We start from the raw sequence: 13,300 nt of genomic DNA on the forward strand, positions 1-13,300 counted from the left end.
ACCCCGGAGACAGAGGGCTTGGTGCGCGGGGGAGAGGAGAGAAAGGAGGGGAGAATGAAGGGAGCTGAGGGGAGTGGGGGAGGAAAAGGAAGGAGAAGGGACGGAAAGCAGGGAAGAGGTGAGGAAGGAAAGCGACGGGAAAGAGAAACCCTCATGGGAAGAAGCGAGTTCCACAAACTGAGCCCCGTTTCTGCCCTGCTCTCTAAGACTCACATACACAACCCTTGGACTCTCCCTGCTTAGTGCTGCGGCTTTTGCTGATGAACCCAGAAAATCTGTTGGATTTACCCTCGGTGACATCAGCTGATGTGTTTGGGTCGATGTGCGCGCTGGCAAGGAGGTGTGAGCGCGCTACCAGAACATAACTGTACTTAGAGGAATGATGGCTGCAGCCGTCGCTCGCGTGGCCGCAACACTTTGTTGAAACACATCTTGAGTGAAAACCCAAAACTAGATGACTTCTGACATTTCTGGGCCTGAATACGTTGTTTTTCTTCTGTGGTGTCAAGTCCGAGGTGGATCGATGCCTTTTCTCCAACCATGCTTTGACTCTCCCAGGTGAAAACACTGGAAAGCCACTCATACGGTATCAATAACTGATCACAACTAACTTATCAAGTGTAAGAACAACATACTCTCTGACAAATGATGGGTGTCAGCACCCACACTTCCAGCCCAGGAACAAGCCACGACACTTGTGCAGGGTTGTCTGCATGTCTTTTTCTTCAGGGAACAACGTAGAGGCCATTCTTGCCTAAAACTTAACTACAGAAATTCTTACTCTGAATCTTGCTGTGAAAACTTGGTTTTGGCACATGAGACAGGGAATTACTTTAACACCAAGTCAAACACTTCATGTGAGAAAACAGAGCCTGGAAGTGTGCTTACTACAAGTATTGGAAACCAGTGATGGGCCCAGAGTCAAAATACGCTGAGATGAGTCGTTATCTGTAGCTTGCTTTCTGCAGAAGTACTATTTGACTACATTTTTCTTGAGTCACTATGTCTCTTCTCTAAAATGAGACATGACTGCTTGTCTCTTCAGAAGGAGTTACCTAATGGAAGTGTAGAAGTGTTTTTCTCCTTCTAAAGAGTTCTGAGTCCTTTAAAATATCCCTTAACCTCCCAGTGAGCTGGAGGCTGGCTAACTGGGGGCCTGGAGAGGTTTGTGAGAGTTTACAGAGGAAGCAGGTTAAAATGTGCATCACCTCAGTATCGATTCAGCAAGCAGCTGCTATGTGTCACCTCCTCTGCATTTGTAATCAGTGCTGGGATATGTGCGTGTCTTAAACTCAAAATTGTGTTTGTTTCCTGGCCCAGGAAAAGCTCGGACACTTTTGACCTGCAAAGTGCAAGTGCTGGCATAAGTAAGTTTTTGTCCCGGAAATGCCACTCACATTAGAACATCTTGGCGATCGTAAATCTGTCATCCTGCAGCACCCATACTAAAAGCAGCAGGACACCTGAGGTTAGATAATTAAACAGGATAATATAGAGATATCACTACATTGGGATATCCATAGCATTTAGGAAAGTATAGTGACACTTTATTTTCTGGCATTTTGGTGCTTTATGATGATTCTTTTAAAATGTAAGTAGTCAAAATTGATGATGTTTTCTATAAAAAAATAAAATTGTTCTGAGAAGGTTTTAGCATCAGGGGACGTGCAAGACTATTGCACTATGTATTAGAAGTATCTGTGCTATACATTTGTAAATCTGAGAGCGAGATTAAAGTGCGTAGATATTTTCACTCCAATTAGGCAATTTAGCCTTAACATGCTATATAGCATTCTTGCGCTTTATTTCAAGTTACACGTAACCTCCAGGCTCTTGGTTAATATTCATTAATGCCTCTTAAGTCATTTAAGTTTTTCATGTCCTGTGGAATCCAGTAGAGTATGAGATACTAGGTTTACGGTTGGACTCAATGATCTCAAAGGTCTTTTCCAACCTAAGTGATTCTATGATTCTATGATTTTAATATTCATTGCATGCTATTTTAAATTGGTGGCAGAGAAGGTTTCTGATAAATAATACTTCCAAATGGTTTTGATCTATCTTCCTATTCTTAGCCAGTTTTCATAGAAGAATTTTTATAAAATGTGCAGGGTTCTTTTTCTTGACTTTGCATATAAATATCCATGGGAAATCTGTCTTCTGTTTCCAATTTCTCTAGCTGAGGAGTTGACCTAACAAAAAAGCTAGATATGTATGTTGGAAACGAGATATCTTTCATTTTGAATGCCAGAAGTGTTTAACTTATAGTCAGATATAGTGTAAATCTCCATTTGCTTCTGCAAGTTTCCTACTTACCTCTCAGATTTTTGTCAAATACTGCCACTTGCTGGTTTTATTCCATACCAGTAATTTAGTTTTATAGCTTTTGCTTTGCTAAAGTAATTTAAAAAATAAACCCTTTCCAAAAGATCAAATAGTTAATACTTTTATCTTTGTTTTGCTAAAAATTCAGATGTAAGAAATATAATCTGAAATCCTTTTCATTTTAGTTTCTATCCCCACATAACATTCTATCTCTGGATATAAATTGATGCATTCAAGACATTGCAATACATCTTCACACCTGACAATGGAAACGCTTTGCAATGACTTTGCAGACACAGAATCGTGCCCTAGTTTATTATTTAGGACCATTTTGGTCAACAATAATGTTAACTGTTAAGAGGAACAAATTGTCAAAATAACTGATGAAAAAGCACCATAGAAACTTATATTTGAAGTGTTTATAGTATATCAGCACAGGATCCTAAAGCTTAAGCACATCTGATCTTTAATTTTTTAAAGGCAGAAGCAAAACTCAGGCTGGCTTTGAAAGCATATGATCTTGCCTTTATTTCTATTCTATATGCAAAGTGAATGTCATGGTGTAGCTGGATAGCACGTCAGCAAGTGTGCTAAACTCAGGATACCAGCTAAATCAACTATTTAAATTCATCAATGCTTGTTCATAATCTTTGCTCAACTATCCAGGAAAGCTTATGCTATACTCAGATGCGTGCTTCTTGATATATCTCATGCTTCTTCATAGTCCGGTCAGAAGCAATATAACTTCTTCAGTGACTGTGGGCATTCAAGTGTTTATGTTATCTGCTGGCCCAGCAATGAAAATTGAGGATGTTGTCTCCACAGAAGCCAGACTCACAGGTCCTTCTTTCTCTCAGCTGGGAATGCAATGTGTTGATACCTTTAAAAGCTGCTATTTTCCTTTCCTGAATATAATACGAATGTCTGGGGAAAATTACTCCTTTAGAGGTTACATTATGAAATAAAAAACCTTCCAAGTTCAAACAAGAGTGTACCTCGCAGTGGAATGTCCTAGGGTTTCTCTATTTGCCTCGTGTCTTGCAGGTCACTTGAACATGCATTGTTAGTTTCTTTATAATAAGAAATTCCTGGGACAGGTTCTATATAAACTGGCAAAAAAAAAGGTTGTGTTTCAAATTATCTTTGAACCTTCACTTCAACCAGGCTACGTGGTGCTAGTGTATGTGTCCAAGGAAAGATGCTTACTGTATATTAAATCAGCCAGTATAACTTTTACATTTTCCAGATATTTTTATTCTTTTGGACAATGTGTTTTAATGTGTCCTCCTTTCAGAGAGAGAGTTTGTTAGGTGTAGCTATAAGAAATAGGCCTTGCTAACGTGTTATCTGGTATTCAAGAAAATGCCCATTAGCTTTGTTTTCTACTAATTGTGAAATATGGATCTATTTTAAATAATTGCTTTTTTTTTTATCCTACAACAACTGTCATAGGTAACAGAGTGGGGGTAAAACACTTATCAACCTGCATTGGCTGGTGAAGTCAGGCTTGAAAAGTAGATAGTGCAATAGGACAACCTGCTTTATATCCTTTTGGCTTTTTAAACAATATGCTAAGAAAAAATATTAAATAAAAATGAAAACTAGTATTATTCCTTGGCTTGGCAAGGTGCTTAAAATGTAGGAAACCATAGGTCCTTGCTCAATAGCCAGCCGAAGTTCTTAGTGGAAGAGCTGGCCTGTAACAATAAAGGAAAATAAGAAAATTCCCCTGAAGAGACTTTCCCCAAGGAAATTGCACTCAAACCAAGGAGCTCCTGGTTTCCCACAGAGTAATTTTCCTTAATATCAGCATAACGGGAAATTGGGTGTTATTAGTTTAATCCCTTGCCTACACTGAGGAAATACCTCATCCAGAAGAGATTCCAGGCTATTATTTATACTACAGCTGTGCCTGGAGGCCTCAGCCAGGATCAGAGCCACCCAGCCGCATGTTTTACAGTCAAGAATAAAAATCAGTGACTTCTCTGAAGACAGACAAATGCAATGCCCATTTCCCAGATGGGTAATGTCAGAGGGTCGTGGGCACCTTGAGGCCGGGGGCCTAGCTGCTGGAGTGCAGGGCCAGCCTGGGAAGAGCAGAGCTGGTCCCTGAGGAGGGGGAGCTGCTGTGGGAAAAGCCAGGCCCCTTGTGAGGGCAAGCAGCCCTACTTTTAAGCTAACTGCCATTTCCAGCCTGACCCCATGGCCCTGCCCAGCCATCCCAGGGCTATGTCTGACCCTGATTCCCCCAGTGGGCCTGATCACAACCCCAATCCATGGGTCAAAATCCTGTCCCAGCCTTGGCTCATCCCAGTTCCCAGGCAGGTGTCTAATGCCCAGGGCTGGGGCTGCCCCAATGCCCCCCAACTGTCCTGCTTTTGACTGGGGAGTGGGACAGGCCCCAGCTGCCAGGCCCTGCCCTGCTGCTGCAGGGAGACCCTGTCACTCATGGCCATGGGAATGCCAAATTCTAGGAAGGGCCCTAGAGGTAATGTTGAACAAGCCCTGTTGAACTCTCCAGAGCACTGTAAATGTTTTCTGTTCTTAATTTTAAAAGAACAAGCATCATCAGGAGAAATATAGTCAGTAGATCAGGGGAAGCTGCTTCAGCTAGTGCATGGGAGGTCCCACCTGGAAAGACACATCCCATTCTAAGCTCTCAGATCAAAGGGGACGATGAGAAACTGAAAGAAAGACCACCAAGATGCCAAGGACGTGACCTCTGAGCATAAGTTGAGGGATCTAGGATCGTTACGTCTGCTGAAGTGGGGGCAAGGTTGTGACCCAACAGCAACCTATGAGACGTTGAAAAGAAACCATAAAAATTGATAAAGTGAACCAATTCTTGGCAGTGGCAAGGTGTAGCGGTTGTAAATCGTGACTTGAAAAGTTGAGGTTGGGTATCATCTAAAAACATTTTTCAGCAAGGAATGGGTTACACAGAAATGCTGGGAATCCTTTCTGAGAGATTCTCAGGATTCTGTTCAACAAAGCCAATAGTCCTTGTCTCAGCAGGCGGCTGGCCAAGGGGCCTTCAGACAGCCCCTCCAGCCAACATCTTTGTGGTTTTGTTTGGAAATGCCCATCTCACCGTTCACAATAGCATGAGCCTCGGTGACTACCTTGAGCAAGATGCCTTACAAGCCTAAAAGGTGAGTCATTAGCAACTTCAACAGTATGACAGTCCGGGACAGGAATGGTCTGCTCTAGTCATCGTTGCCTTAGCTTCCAGTGAAATGCACAGTTCTTCTAGAGCAAAATCAGTTTACCATAGCTTGATTAGAGCAATAGTTAAACAAAGGTCTGAAAAAACAGAAGTAATGTGATACTTTAACAGGATGTTCAGACTAATTTTTTCCCCTTCCTCATAGAATTTTGTTTTTACGATAATAAACCAGACATATACAGTTCCTCAAACTTTCAGGTCAGATACCAAAGCACACTAAGAGGCAAGAAGGTGTGTTCAGCCATGTTGTCTGAGATTTGGGCTATCAACAGACCTCCCTCAACTCATCCACTTTTCCTGGTTGATCAAAGTCAGTAGGACTGTTCAACTAGGGTGGGCTAGCTCAATCCTGTTCTTTCCCTGAGGGTAGTTTTGATGTCCTCTAATTGCTCCCTGGATTGCCTAATTCCTGTTTGATCTTCCTCCTTTAGTCACCTTTGATGTTCTGTTGTTGTTTGTTACAGGATCTCTGGTTAGGATTAAGTCATTTTAGGCAGTAAGATATTCCTGCAAAGGAGAATACAGACAAATAAGTACTAAAAAGAGAACAAACCAAAAATGTGTTCTTTGTTCCAGGTGGCCAACCCTGAGTTACAGTAGCAGTGGCTTGTAAATCAGGTTATCATATTCAATAATGTAACCAAAATTTCATGTCCGCCATCTGTGCTCTCTTCTTATTGGCCTTTCAGTTTTAGAATGACTGTCAGAGAGCAAAGCAGCCTTTCCAGATGCATGGCTTAGATAAGAGAAAGAAAACCAGAGCCTGCAAAAGAAACAAATGGAGAAAAAAAAACAAACCAGCTGTGGCAATACTAGTACTTTTTGCATGCAAATCAGTGTAATGTAAAATTCTCTTCAATTGCACAGACAGTAATTATATTCTCAAGGATCCTTGCTGTAAATCCTCCACTGTCTTCCACTAAATTCTCCTCACTGTCTTTTTTTTTCTTTTTTTTCTTTTTTTTTTCTAGCAGAACAACAGCAGCCAAAAACAGCTACCAGGAAGAAATGATGGTGAGAGAGGAAGAGGTTTTTTAAAATAAAAACTTTTTTTTTTTTCCAAAAAGGCATTTTTTTTAAATCCAGTGCAATTAAAATGTTGCATTCATTGGAAATGTTTTGTGGCAAAGATATACCATATTTAAATCTGAAACTGTAATTCATGTCTTCTCTCCCCCCTAAAAAAAAAAAAGAAAATATTTTTACCATAAATATGCACCAAATGTCTCTTACCTGACAAATATATATTGAACCAGTAGCAAAATGGCATATTGTAATTTGCACAGTACTTTTTCAATTATGTTGAGATATAATTGCATTGAAATTCAATTAGCTAAAGTCTAGTAGAGACTTTTGTGGAGAAACAAACACACAAGACCTTGTTCCCTTTAACAGGAATCTCCTAGGAAACTGACAGCTGACTGGCATTTTGGTACAAAATACTAGCCCTTAAAATAAAAAAGTAAATCTCAGTATCATTTGTAAGATCATCATGAACAATATACTTTGAGTATTTTAGTTTGTAGCTTTTGCAGAGGCACCATAATTAAAAGGACACAGTCATTAATTCTTCATTTCAGACTTTCTTTTTCATCCTTCTTAAAGTTTTCCCTTTCCTTTCTCTCCAAGGCACAAAGTTTTTAGGTCTTAGATTTAAACCCCAGAACATTAGAAGGTGCTTGAGTGATTTCTAATTCTATTTTCTATTTTTACATCACAGTGTTAATTTTAATTTATTGTTATAATTTGTGTTATTAAAAAAGTATCGAGGAAGGTAAAACTCCAGTGGCACGGAAGGCGGTGGGTTGCTCCTTCGTGTGAACGCTGGGGCCTGGAGGGGTTAGCGGTTGAGAGTCATAGGAGAAACCTGGGAGTCACATCCCAGAGAGGGTTCATAGGGCTTCCTGGGACCAAGGGGCCCAAGCAAGGGCTGACTCAGTGACACAGAAAGTCGTTGGTTAGTGAGGACATGCTTGCAAGGAGCACATGGGGACAGCTCTACAGTCTTCATATTTCTCTTCTGGCTGCTCTAAGCGTTCCCTGTTTAAAAAGTAAAACTCCTACTTTTGTTCACAACCTGTCTTTTTGTATTTAAAATCTTGCAGGTCTTCTTTGGAGAGCTTACTGTGGTGAGAACACCCAGGCAGATCTTCTTCAAAGCCAGTTCAGGACCTCGCCACACATTTTGAAGTCATACTCATTAAAGTCATCATAGTTCTTCTTCACTCCAGTGAGATTTTGAGGGAGTGCAGCTGAAACATTCAAAACAGATCATTTAATAGACAACTATTAATAATAACGGGTAGCATAGATATTTTACCTTTCATTTCTGGAATTTTTTGTAATCAGCATTTAACTATGCATATCAGATCCCTTAGGAAATAGTGGGTGAATTCAAATTGCAGTTTGAAAAATCAGAGTTTAGCCAGGATTTTCAAACTGAGGCATGTAAGAACACTTCTGTTCAGACAGTTTCTGATCTTGTGTAGGCAAGATGCACCATGGGATGGTTTGCATGATCCCTATCTATAGATAAGAGCACGTCACATGCAATGCTAGCAGCCTCACCTGAATGAGCATGTCCGATTAGAAGCTCAACCTTTGCCATGAATATTGCTACTGCCTCTTGCTTACTTACCCACCTACCTTGGAAAAGATTCTCTTTCTATGCCAGTCCATTCAAAATGGCTTATGCAAAGTCACATGAGTACAAAAACTTAGCACTTCAGCTGATCTTGCAATATCTCGTTTTTAGACACACCACAATTTTGCTCTTTATTTTAAACATGTTGCATCAGTTGTCCTACAGTAAATGCAATTGCTTAAAAAGATCACTCTTTTCTCCTGGAATGAATTACTTTTCCAGGGAAGTGTATTCCAGACCTGCCTCCTGGGGTGGAAATTCAGCTTAACTTATTTTCAGAAATTGTCATAGAATGAATCATAGAATGGTTTGGGTTGGAAGGGACCTTAAGGATCACAAAGTACCAACCCCCCTGCCATGGGCAGGGACACCTTCCACTAGACCAGGTTGCTCAAAGCCACATCCAGCCTGGCCTTGAACACTTCCAGGGATGGGGCATCCACAGCTTCTCTGGGAAACATCGTCCAGTGCTTTACCACCCTTCACCACGCTCTCCGTGAAGAACTTCTTCCTGATATCTGATCTAAACCTCCCTGCTTTCAATTTAAACCCGTTACCCCTTGTCCTGTCACTACAGGTCCTTGTAAAAAGTCCCCCCCAGCTTCCTTGTGGGCCCCCTCCTACAAGGAAGGGGGCCTACACATATATTCTGTCCATATATTTGGAACTACATGATCTTTAAGGTCCCTTCCAACCCAAACCATTCTATGATTCTATTGTCCTCACATATATTCTGATAACCATAGATAGTGCAAATGAGAAAGTGTGGAAAAACTGAAAGGAAAATTCAAAAGATAAAAACTTTTTTTTTGGTTTGGTTAAGAAAGTAACATATAACTAAGAAGGTAAGAAGAAGAAAAGTTGCCACCAGAGAGAAAGAAGTTTCTCCTGAACAGGCTTGAATTAGTTAAATTTGCATGAAGTTTTGGGGTATCAGCATTTTTAATCACAGGAGATAACTGTAAAAATGTGTCTGGGTACACAGACACAGGAGGTGAATAGGTACCATGTCATGTGTAGTCAGAAGAGCTGAAATGTCTATTTTAGCAGTAAGGGTTAGCTATTAGTCATATCAGAGTGGAGACTTTACTTGCACCAAGGCTTAAACATGTCTGTTGGTGGAGGTGTTAACATTGATGAGATTAAACATGAATGTGGCTCACACATCTTGGGCATCCATGTGGGCAGAGCCTGAGGGCTCTGGGGCACAGCCAGGGATTTGGTGAGGCAGCAAAGCTCACATTTTATGTGTATGTACGTGCACACTAGTCTTTTGTCTTGATGTTACAAGAAAAAAATGAATTTTGAAGTTTCACGTGCGTGGAGAATAAATCTCTTGGGGAACGGTCTCAGGCAGGGACAACATGGCCCATACAGAGAAAGATTTTGTGTAAAAAAGCTCAAAACCTGCTGTCATTTTGCTGCATCTCCTTAATGTGTAAATCTGGTAACGACTTGCGCTCTCCTCTCTTTTTAAAAGCCATGGCCAGTGAAGAAAGAAGTAGAAGCAATTCCATATGTTAGGAATGTCATGGAATAGCTCGTTCTAAATAAACTGTATTACTAAGAGCACACTGCTCAGATCCTACTGAATGTAACACATATATTAATTCAAGTAACAAAACCATTTAAATATAACCACAGCCAGCTGAAGATCACCACAAAAATGGAAAAAGCATGCAGCCACTTGCACTGTTCCCATTATAACCAATTACTGCATAGAAATTGATGCCACATTTTCGAGACAAATAACCACAGAAAGGACCTAAACCTAGAGCGTTCTCGAAAGCGTAATTGGAGGCAGTTAGTGCTGCGGTCAGCTCAGTGACCTCTCTGCTGCAGCTGCCGGTGTCCCTGGAGGTGCTGCAGGTACCACTGCCCCTGGGACCACTCAGTGCTAGCGCTGAGGCATAGTGGGACGAGCATCGCCAGAGGAGTCAGGGGCAAGGGACATCCTCATGTGAGGCTCCAAGATCTGACAAAAATAATTCAGCCCAAGGCTCTGCTCTTGAAGTGTCAAATGAAAATTGGGTGCTTGGGCAAAATTATGGGTGCCCACTTATACAGGTCATGCAACACACTATTTTGGGGCTGGAGAAAGAAACTTGATCAGCAATCCCAACAGTACGGCTTGTTGCTCCTCAAACATGCTCCTGGGAAGTGTATGCGGCCCTAACGTTTGTTGTGCAGTAGGTGAGAGAATTTTGTTGTTTTGGTTTTTTTTTTCAGTGAAGCGTTGTTTGACTCTTCAATGTTAAGTATTTCTTATTTTCAGATCATAAAAGCAGGACACATTTGAAGCTAATTTAAAAGCTTCTCAGCCTAAATTGTAGAGCAAAAGGAGCAACATTTTCAGACGGGGCAGAGCCCAGAGCCTAATGTAAAAGCGAGTAGTAAGTGCAAGTGCTAATATGTGAATTTCAGAAGAACAGAATGGGTTCTGAACAACTCCCCTTGGGCATGTCTGCACCCTCCAGCTCCACGTATCGTGCATCCTTTACCTTCTTGGAATAGTTCTCATACCGTAGCACAACTGTTCCTATATTTTTTATTACTTTCTCCAGTTTATATACCTGTATCTTTGATGGCCTGACTCTATCCTGTTTCTTTTGCTTTTTACTGACCCTGTATTCTTGTCCTGCAGCTTTTTATTCTTCTGTTTTGATCCCTTCCACAGACAGTTTGGCTGATCGTGCACTTTGGTGCAATGAAAACTCGTGCTCTAGTCTTAGATCTGATTTTCTCCACAAAAAGTGTTAAATTACTAATTGAGTGCACATGCCATATTCCACTTCATCCCTCCCTCTACGCTCAAGTAACATTTCTCTATAAATAGTTGCAACAAGACAGAGCTCAGAGTTATTTGGAAATACAGTTTCTGCCATCATTTTTCTCTTTTTTGGTACTACTGAGGCAAATATTTCATTAGTGATCTTCAGTAAAAATACCAGAAATTACCAAAGATGGGAAGATTGATCAGCACAGAATTGTTGTAATGTGCATGAAGAACCTGATGACGTGATGCGCTACATAAAAAGGCAAGGTTAGAAATTACTTAGAGATAATATCTTTTTTTTGCTATATTCCAAAACTTGATCCAAATGTAACAGCTGATCACAGGTGTACAGAGCCATAACTGAACAGGCAAGAAAAATGTAATATGAGGATGTTACAACATGGAAAGTATTTCTGGGCAATAGCAACAGAGATCTATGTTAATGCTTAGTGGATCAGAGCAAGGCTGTGGATGTTGTTTACTTGGACTTAGTAAAGCCTTTGACACTGTTTCCAACAGCATTCTCCTGGAGAAACTGGCTGCTCATGGCTTGGATGGGCACAGACTTTGCTGGGTAAAACACTGGCGGGGTGGCCAAGCCCAGAGGGTTGTGGTAAATGGAATTAAATCCAGTTGGCAGCCAGTCACAAGTGGTGTTCCCCAGGACTCAGTGTTGGGGCTGGTTCTGTTTAATATTATCAATCAGCTGCATGAGGGGATCGAGGGCACCCTCAGTAAGTGTGTGGATGAGACCAAACTGTGTGGGAATGTTGATCTGCTTGAGGGTAGGAAGGCTCTTCAGAGGGATCTGGACAGGCTGGATCAGCAGTGTTAGGTTAAAGGCTGGATCTTAAAGGTCTTTGCCAACCTACATGATTCTATGATTTATGAAGGCATTTCTGCCCCATCCCTGGAAGTGTTCAAGGCCAGGCTGGATGAGGCTTTGAGCAACCTGGTCTAGTGGAAGGTGTCCCTGCCCATGGCAGGGGGGTTGGAACTAGATGATCTTTAAGGTCCCTTCCAACCCAAACCATTCTGTGATTCTATGATTCTTGGGGTATTGGACACTGTAGGCTCAAGAAGGATTAAGTCAAAGAAAGTTTGGGAAGGATTAAGTCCACAAGCACAGAGAAGGGTCTGTTGATCAGAACAATGGAAAAACAGTCTTAGAAGACCAGAGGAGTTGGCTCATATCCTTCAGGAAAAGGGATTCTCAGAAGAAATACTGATGTTGTCAGGAAACAGAAGCAGGCAGTGGGCATTAACTACTGCTGATCAGCTGACTATTAACATAGAGAACACAGTGCTTTCGTGTAGCCTGCATCATACTAGCCCACTGGTGCACTGAATTAGGTCTAGATGGATGTATCTGTTTTCTGGTCACAGTGATCCATTTTACTAGAGAGGAAGTGACAAAAGTGTATTATTATATTTACAGATAAATATATGCTTTATATTTGATGTACAGGGATTTGTCTGCTTACCAGGATTGAACAATGAAATATTTAATCCTTTTTTTCCTTTAGCCTTGGACTGCATATGAATGCAGTTTCATATTACAGAAACATTATGTCTTGCATTAACAGATAAAAAGTTCCGGTACTCAAATCTCGTAGCAGAAATAATTTTATAAATATATAGGTACATGTGCTGCAAAAATGTCTTGTTGACTTTCTCATGAGACGTGCTAAAGGACACTGTGACTGCAAACATTAAGAAAAATCCAGAATTTTACAAAGAAATAGTTAAAATAAAAAACCCAGCATGGCTTAAGAAGAGATTTGTAGTATTTATGTTTCCCAGTCAGCACTATCTATTGAGCTTCAGAGGGAAATTTCTCTTTAGGAAGGTGTGCTGGTTTTGGCAGGGATAGAGTTAATTTTCTTCACGGCAGCTGGATGGGGCTGTGTTTTGGATTTGTGCAGAAAACAGTGTTCATAACGTAGAGATGTTTACATCACTGCTGAGCAGTGCTTGCACAGACCCTCACATGCTCTGTGAGCAGTTCAGGGCTTTGTCTGCAGAGAGACTGATCCTGGCCATTGTCCCAGCCAGCCTCCTGCATCATGGGGATCACCATCTTGATCCAATACAGCGACTGCTACTTAACAAGTGGCGTTTAGAGGGGGGGCAGGTGGGACGACAAATCGGACAAGCTGCCGTGACTGAAAAACTCCAATTATTTTTCTGTTTTCACTCTCTCTTTGAGTAGTTTTTTCTTACTGATTGGTTCCAAAATTGAGGATGCAAACGTATTTGACCTGTTGGTCCATCTGCTACAAAAAGCTGAATTCTGACTATTCTAGATCTCAAAAAAAAAAAAAAAAAA

The sequence above is a fragment of the Eurypyga helias genome, unplaced genomic scaffold (genome assembly GCF_000690775.1).
Source record: "Eurypyga helias isolate BGI_N326 unplaced genomic scaffold, ASM69077v1 scaffold12679, whole genome shotgun sequence".
Classification (NCBI taxonomy): Eukaryota; Metazoa; Chordata; class Aves; order Eurypygiformes; family Eurypygidae; genus Eurypyga; species Eurypyga helias.